Raw genomic sequence first — 8,706 nt, forward strand, 5'->3', positions numbered from 1 at the left:
AATATAGAAACTAAAATAAACTAAAATAGAGTTTTAGTTTCTATATTTGATAATTTTGTAACTAAAGTGAAATAAAATGTAGGGACTAAAAATTAGTCCCTACAAACCAAACACCCCCTTAGGCTAAGCCGTTATTATTTTCACACGTACTGTCCATATTCCTAATTATGGCGTCTTGGCTTTTTAGACACTGTTTCTGTTTTGTTCAAGTCCCCGAACCGTTGAATCGAATTGACAAACCATACGACGAAGTTGCTGCCCAGTGTCGATGGCTACCGTCAATGAGGGGCTCATTTATTGTGAACAAACATTATTAACTTGAATGCTCATGGCAAAATCCGTGTTTATTTTGACCATATGCGTGACGTGTCTGTACGATTTTATTTGGTGGTTCACTAACTTTTGCTATGGCCCAATTTTCTTGACGGCCAAACCGTCAGAGAATTTCTTTGCTCTCTATATTTGGTGGGCATTGCTTAACTATAGTCCATCATAAAATATTTTCTTGGCGGTCTTTAACCATAATTTTTTTGGGGGGATTTGGTGTAGTGAACATACGGAGTTATGTACACCCGATTCACTGAGCCCGCTGTTGATTTACTTGTTGAACCAATTAACTAAATTCATTACAGCTTCATAAACCACCCCCCATTTCCGCACAGCCTGCAGAAATTAACCAACATTTCCTTCAACTCTGTGCTTGCCAGTTGCCACCTATATAAACAGTTGCACCCAGCACTTGCTCACCACCACGGGGAGTAATGGCAACGCCGATTGCCCATATATATGATGGCATTATCCTTTGACGACCCCCGCGTTTCTATACTTGTACCTGACGGCCAAGAACAGGAAGAAGAGGTAGTTGATGCTGCTAAGCACGCACATGACCCAGTAGAACCTCTCGAGGCGGTAGTGGTTCAGGCTGGCGCCCTGCAGCCACGGCCGGTGCCCGCCGCGGCCTGTCGCGCTGTTCACGACGGACACCAGCACCGAGCTGAGGTAATACCCCAGCGCCAGCGACGCCCACGACAGCGACGTCGCCAGCGACCTCATCCGCGGCGGCGCCTCGCTGAAGAAAAACTCGAGCAGCCCCGCCAGCGTGAACAGGTCCGCGGACCCCAGGAACAGGTGCTGGAACGCGATCCAGAAGAAGGTGATGGGCAGCGGCTTCCCGGAGTCCTCCAGCATCCCGCTTCTGGACGCCACGTCCTTGCGCTTCACCTCGACGGCGGCGGCCACGGCCATCGCGACGACGGACATCACCAGCCCGGTGCCGATGCGCTGGAGGTGCGTGATGCCCGTCTCGGTCCCCGTCACGCGGCGCGCGAACACAGAAACCTCTTATGATCGACCATGTCATTTCTCTTGCTTTGACCACCTATACGAACTGAAAACCCACATTTATGTGCATTTGTCTTGTAAAATTCTTCCACTTCATCAAGACTACCGAATGTCATTCCAACAGCTGGCTTTAATTTGTCCTCACAATTCGGTACAAACGACGACAACTGCAATAAGAAAATCAATGAGTGCACTGCTATGACTTTAATATGTTCTCACAATCATATACAAATTACTCACTGATGTACAAAAAATGGATTTTTTTTGGGTGTATGGAATCCATCTTTATGATGTGCAGCTTTATTGAAAGGAACATCGTCGATCGTGGCAGTGTGTTGTACAGGAGGAACGGCTTCAACTTGAGAGGCAACTTCTTCAATAGAAGCATCGTCGGCTATGGCAATGTGTTGTGCAGGAGGAACAACTTCTACTTGAGAAGCAATTTCTTCAACAAGAGCAAGGAGATGAATGGAATCAAGGCTTCGAATGTCTGTACCATCAGCACTAGGGCCGTCGGCGATCCATCCCGCATCCATGGCGGTGAGGAGAGCATCCACCCGCCGCTAGGGCATAGGGGCGGTGGCTCCTCCATGCCACACCAGCCACAACAAGGGCAACAACTTTAGAAGACTATTTCGCCGGTGAAGAATGGTGGCGACGAGGGTGGTTGCTGCTCCCGGTGATGCCCCTGGAGGTGCTAGCTGGAGTCCTGATCGTAATGAGATGCGTTTCTGGCTTCTTAGAGAAGATATCACGTCAGGGGGGTTTTGTAAAATGTACAGAGCCAGAGTGGGAGGCATGGAGGGGCTTCTTTGCAAAATAGACGTAGCACCGTTGGATATGGAGGGTGTGGTCTGGATTGATTTTGCTCATGGGAGCAGCAACGCTCCTTGCGCACAAGATATGGTCTTGGCGGGCAAAGAACGGGCACAGTCGTTGGTGAGCGTTTGGACGGCGAGGTACGACGGCAAGCGGCGTTTACGAACTCCGGCGACGGCGTGGGCGAGTGGGAGAGAGAGGGAGCTCGGGGAGGAAGAGAGCTCGGTTGTGGGAGGGAGAAGAGAGGAGCTCGGCTGCCCCTTTTATAGAGGAGGGAGGAGATGAGAGGTCGGCCGGGGAGAGATGTATGGCCGACGGGTTCATGGCCATTGATGGCATTCACGGAGCTTCAATGAGGGAGAGAAAAACGGATGCATTGAAGTTCATAACGACAGGGAGAGCGAACGGCGCGCAGGACGGCTCGGGTGGCGGCACGGCGCGGGTCCTAGCGCGACGGGGCTGGGCGCGCTTGGCGCGGGCAGGGCGGCGGCGCGGTCGGTCGTGCGGCGTCGGGGTCGGCTGACGCGGTCGCTCGGTGTCGCAGCAGTCGGGGCGCCGGTCCTAGTCACGGGCGGGTCGCGCGGCGCGCGGTGCAGGGAGAGCGTCGGGTGCGGGATGGGAGGAAAGGCAGGGAGAGGGAGAAGAAAGGTGGGGCCCACGCGGCAGGGGAAAGGGGGTTTGCCCTAGCGGCGGCGGCTTCAGCTGGGAGCCGGGGCGGCCGGCTAGGTTTAGGTGTTGGGCCCTAGTGGGCCGATTAGGTTAGGGTTGTTTTGTTTTTTTTCTTTTTCGAATTTCCTTTTTAGTGTAACAAATATATATATATATATACTCTCTAAGAATTATAATAAATCCAAAAATAATAGTTTATAAATAAAATACATAATTTTCGAATAAATTCTATTTAAATCAAACGTGTGTCACAATAAAACAATAAAAGTGGGATTTTTTGCAAATACTTATATACAAAATGATTAACCATATCAAAATAAATGGTTTCCTAAATATTTTTATTTTTGGACCAATAATTATTATATTATTATTTACTAGGATTTTCATTTAAGAAGAAATGCTACTAAATATTCAAAAACCAAACATGTGAAATAAAAAATTATTCCAAAAGCAAATAAATGACACACTCTTAAAAGAAAATTCATTACCATAAATGTCATTAATAAACTAACTGTATTATTTTTATTTGGTGATTTTTATAGTGTTACATGGAGATTCCTCACAAAAGGGAAACATCTACTAAGGAAGAAAACTGTGGTATTCAAGTGGATCATTGGATCACTTGAAAGGGGTTGAGTGCAACCCTCATCCATTGGGACGCCACAACGTGGAAGTAAGCAAGTGTTCTACTTGGCCGAACCACGGGATAAAATTCGCCGTGTAACCTGTCGTTATTCTTGTGCACTTCTCTCTGCTTCTATTCACTTAATAATTGCTCTAAGTTTAATTCTCACTTTATGAAGAGCAATTAAGTGAAGAAGTCATCTCTCTCTCTTTAGACATAGCACTTTGGTTTTGATTTCACTAACACTTCATAGACCAAGTTTGTGCTATTTAGTGTTGATTTTTACAAGATCACCTATTCACCCCCCTCTAGGTGCTCTCAGCAGCGACGACCACGTACCTCCAAACCTCGCCAACCAGAAATAGTTACGTGGAAGACAAACACGTTCAAGGCATCCAGTCGACTGGTCAAATCTGGACCGATCTTTGATCAATTATTATCTAAATATATGAATAAGAAGGCCGACCTAAGTGACCGGCCAACAAAGAGACCTCGCTCAGCTACTTAGGAGCGACAGCCGGTAAGACCGATTGGAAAATCTCACCAATCGGAAAGGTCAATAGGTTATAATGTCCAATTAAGAGACCTAATGTACCTACATGGACACCTCCACCCCATGCCCAACTGTGTCATATCAATACGCATACATACCACCGTCTTATGTCCCCAATCAAAAGTGGGGCATGCCACCATATCCACATGGGATGCCACAATACCCCGCTTTGGGGGCACTCCAAGCGTTTGTGTTTGGCAGGTTGGCACCTACAGTACAAGACTGATTGAGTGCCCCTCAACCGGTCACCAGGCACAGGTCCAGCAAGATTGCCAGACTACTCGGCCACAATGGACTACCAATCCGACCGGGGGCACAAAGAGGACATATCTACATCCGCCAAGAGAACAACAAAATGGGACATCATCAAAATAGGCACAACGGATGTCATCATACAGGAAAATAATGAAGGACCGATGTTTTTTTGGTAAATCGACCAATATAGGCAAGGAAGAAGACACAGGAACATCCAGCAAAACAGCCGACCCAAAATACTCCATGCCTCGATGGTGTCCATCGAGGCTGACACAGTCTCAAAAGCGTAAATTGCAACGCTTGAGAGCAAATGAGAGCAAGGAAAAAGAAGCAGAAAAATATTTAATGATATACATCCACAATACCCCCACCACCGTAAAAGAGGTGGGGGCCAAAGGCCGTCAAAACAAATCAAACAACCACAAAAACAGAGAACAAGACAACAGTTGCACAACCCTCTACAGGTGCGGTGGATAGTATGACCCTTGAGTCCGGACCGCCACTCTACACCAGAACACCACCGATGACGCGCCAACACCTATGGAGGAAGATAATAGTGAGGAGGACGACCTGCTGGAAGAGGACTTGGTTGACTACGGAGCCACGCTAGAACACCTAGTTATGGATGTAAATATTATTATGTTCTCAGCTGGTTGTACTATTATCGGTGACAATGACCCAATTGTTGCTCAATTCGATTTTGGTCATAAAAGAATCGGTCAACCATTTAAAATCGCTCTTCGTGCACGGTCATATCGATGAAATACCAATTGCTAAAATGTTGGTAGATGGAGGAGCGATCATGAATTCAATGCCTTATTCATTGTACATAAAATTAGGGAGGCGAGATGACAAACTAGTCAAGACCAATATGACGCTTAGCGTTGTTGGAATCGATAGTTCGATCAAAGTCAAGAGAGTCACGTCCGTTAAATTAATCATCAGACTAAAATCTTTGGTGCTGCATTATTCGTCGCTGATATAGAAAGAAATTATAGGCTAATCAATGGGCCGTCTGTGCTGACATGTCGCTCCAATCGCTCTGCGCCACGTCACCTCTCTTACGTGCTCTTCGCTCCTTCCCCACGGTTACGCTGGGCTTCTATAACACGCGATCCCGCTTCCACTCGGCGACCACCGGGCACCGCCGCCGGTACACCGCGCATCGAATCGCCACCAGTGCCGATTCTGCTGACCCCTCGCCATCGCCGGCGGGCGAATCGACACCATGGCCGCCGCACGCCGGGGCCGCGCCGACGGTGCCAACGGCGTCGTCCGTCCCCGCCCCCGCGACCGTGTCGTCGGCGTCAGCGGAAGCATGGCGGGGCGCGTGGCCGTCCTCGCCTTCTGTGTCGCCGGGATCTGGTCCGCCTACATCTACCAGGGCGTCCTCCAGGAGACTCTGTAAGCCCTTTCTCTCTCCAATGCCGTCCGAACTCCGCCAGACGATTACAAGCTGGGGGTCAGTTTGCTGGGTTTGTCGTCCTCAGATCCACGAAGCGGTTCGGGCCGGAGGCGCGGCGGTTCGAGCACCTTGCGTTCCTCAACTTCGCGCAGAATGTCGTATGCTTCGTCTGGTCCTTCCTAAGTGAGAGCTCACTCCCTCCGACCCTCCCTCTCGCGCCGCATGGCTGTCTGATTGCGCATTTCGCGCAACGTCGTGGACTCGTGGTGATCGGTTCCGTCTCCTCTAGTCCTCTGCGTGGGTGGCGACTGCATACGAGGGTTCCTGACATTTCTGCTGCTTTTCCAGTGACTAAGTTGTGGTCGGGCGGGAGCGGGAGCAGCTCCGACGGCCGTGCGCCGCTATCGAAGTACTGGGGCGTCAGCGTAACCAATACCATCGGGCCGACCATGGGGATCGAGGCGCTCAAGTACATTAACTATCCGGCTCAGGTTTGGTTCCGCCTGCTATTGCCGTCTCACCTTGGTTGTTATATGCACTGTCCCGGACATTGTGTCATGTTAATGTTAGGTTCCTGTCGCGGGCACATGGGTAATATTGTCACTGACGCTTATGGATTGAGATGTTCCGATAGAGTTAATTGACTATATAGGGAGCTCTTTGGAAGTGCTTCCTCAAGTGAACATTTAGGAAGAACATTGCATTGATTGGATTGTATGTGATATGGCGACTGGCGATCGTGTGCGGTATCGACCATCGGCAATCCATCTCTAGGTGATTGTCTTGTATTTCAGAATGTAACCTTACATCTTGTAAACGAATCCATAAAGCAACTAATTCTTAGAGTTGGGTCGTGGTAGCTATCTTATTGCAGAGAGCATTGATCCAAGCATCGTTCTTGCTCAACGGATTTGTTTTTTTCTCTTGACAAGCTCGAAGATATGTGGCGCGAGGTTTCTTTACGCAATCCCGACTAATTTCTGTTGGTGTGAACAGGTGTTGGCAAAATCTTCTAAGATGATCCCTGCAAGTTTACATTTACTTAAACACACTGCATAATATATGTGTATCCCTACATAAAAGTATTGACAGTGTACATTGAGTCCCAGAGTCACTTGTTCTTTTGTTCTTGGACAGTCCAATTTAATTTATTTTGCTGAGTAAATAAATCTATAAAGTGCAGAATATAAGTGCAGCGAAAGATAATGACTTTTTTTAAATTTGAGACATACCCTGCTCAACAATATTATAATTTTGCATTAGCAAGAACAAGGATGGGGATATTTTTATTGAGATTCATGTTGGCTCAATGTGCTTACTACAGATCGTAAGATATTATATTGCCTCCGTGTTGTAGACACCTTTGTGGGCCGGTAGTATGCCAGGCGCCACAAAGGATAAGTCCTAGTTGGGCTGTTTGTTTAGAAGATAAGAAGAGATAAAGAGGGAGTTTGTAACACTATAAAAACCATCAACTAAAAATAATGCATTTAGTTATTATGATAATTATGGTAATGAATTTTTCATTCAAGTGTTGGTTATTTATTTACATTTGGAATAATTTTTGTTTGCTCATGTTTGATTTTGGATTTTTAATAGCATTCCTTCTTAATGAAAATCCAATTTAATAATATAATAATTATTAGTCCAAAAATAAATATTGTAGTTATAAATAGTTTTGGTATAATTATTATAAATTTTAGGGTTATTTATAAATATATTTTGAAATTAGAAAAGAAATAGAAAAAGAAAAAAGAAACTCTAACCCTAACGACCCACTAGGGGCAAGCCGCGCCGCGCCCTCCCCTGCCTCCCCAGCTGCCGCCGCCAGGGGGATTTCTCCCCTCCCTGCCGCGCGGGCCCCATTGGCCAGGGTCCCGCGGGCGTCTCTTCCCCGCGCCCAGGCCGCCGCGCCGCCGTCGCGACCTGACCCCGCGTCCGAGCCGCCGCCGCCAGGACCCGACCCCGCGTCCGAGCCACCCCGCGCGACGCCCCGAGACCGTTCTTCTCCTCGGCGTAATGGAGCATCAAACGTTCGTTTCTTCCTTCCCCCACTCTCTCCCCATTGATGTCGTCGCCATTAATGTCTTTGAAGAACCGTCGGCCGCCTCTCCCTCTCAGCGCCCTCTCCTCTCCCCTGTCTCTCTCTATAAATATCGGCCGTGCCATGGAGCTCTCCTCCCTACCCGAGCTCGCCCCCTCTCTCTCACTCTCCTTGCTCGCCCACGTCATCGCCGGAGCTCGCCCACGTCGTCGCTCGCCGGAGCTTCGTAGACCGTGCAGCCCCCGCTGTGCCGGAGCTTCGTAGACCGTGCAGCCCCCGCCGGAGCCGCCTGACGTCGAGCCCCTGCCCTTCTCCACTTGGCCGACATCCCCATCGAACTCTCCCCCTTCACACGAGCAAGCTCAAGGTGGAAGACGACCCAAAATAATTTTATGTATTTTCGAAATCACTTTTTGATTCAGTTTGTGAATTTTATAATTATTGTGTTGTAATATGAGAATGTTGTAATTCAGAATTCATGCGTATGTGCACTATGGATTTTTGGTAGATATATGCGATAAATTAGTGCACCGTTATTAGTCATGTTATTTGTTTATGATGACTTTTAGAAAGTTGGATTAGAGAGAAGTATGACAAAAAAATTGATAGACACATGATGGTGATAAAAACACTAGATAGGTAATTTTATAGTTAATTTTGTTCACAATGGATTTTGGAAATTATTTAGAAGGTTATAATCATAAGTTCATTTTAATAGATAATAGAAGCTTTTCTTAACATGGAATTAGTAAATGGTATACGATTCATGGCAATATAAATATTATAGGTTATTAGATGATTTATCTCTGATTATTATTAATGATAATTTCGTTTAGGAAGAAAATATAAAACTAAAAGAATATCACTAGTCGTAACAAAAATTGGTTTTTACTAAGCCAAAATAAAGGTGTTCATAAGTATATCATTTAACTTCTTAGAATTAGTAAAATACTTTTTATGTCAAAATAACCATGTTTATGTTATAAAAAGCCCAA

General features: G+C 46.9%; 1 pseudogene across 1 annotated transcript; it reads left to right on the top strand.

The window, feature by feature from the left end:
- The first annotated feature begins 5,401 nt into the window (after positions 1–5,401).
- Positions 5,402–6,725, top strand: LOC109939229 (UDP-galactose/UDP-glucose transporter 1-like; annotated as a pseudogene). Its single transcript, NR_157561.1, has 4 exons — positions 5,402–5,666; positions 5,753–5,850; positions 6,016–6,441; positions 6,528–6,725. The product of NR_157561.1 is annotated as a UDP-galactose/UDP-glucose transporter 1-like (transcript).
- The last annotated feature ends 1,981 nt before the right edge of the window (positions 6,726–8,706 follow it).

The sequence above is a fragment of the Zea mays genome, chromosome 6, assembly GCF_902167145.1.
Source record: "Zea mays cultivar B73 chromosome 6, Zm-B73-REFERENCE-NAM-5.0, whole genome shotgun sequence".
NCBI classification, from domain to species: Eukaryota; Viridiplantae; Streptophyta; class Magnoliopsida; order Poales; family Poaceae; genus Zea; species Zea mays.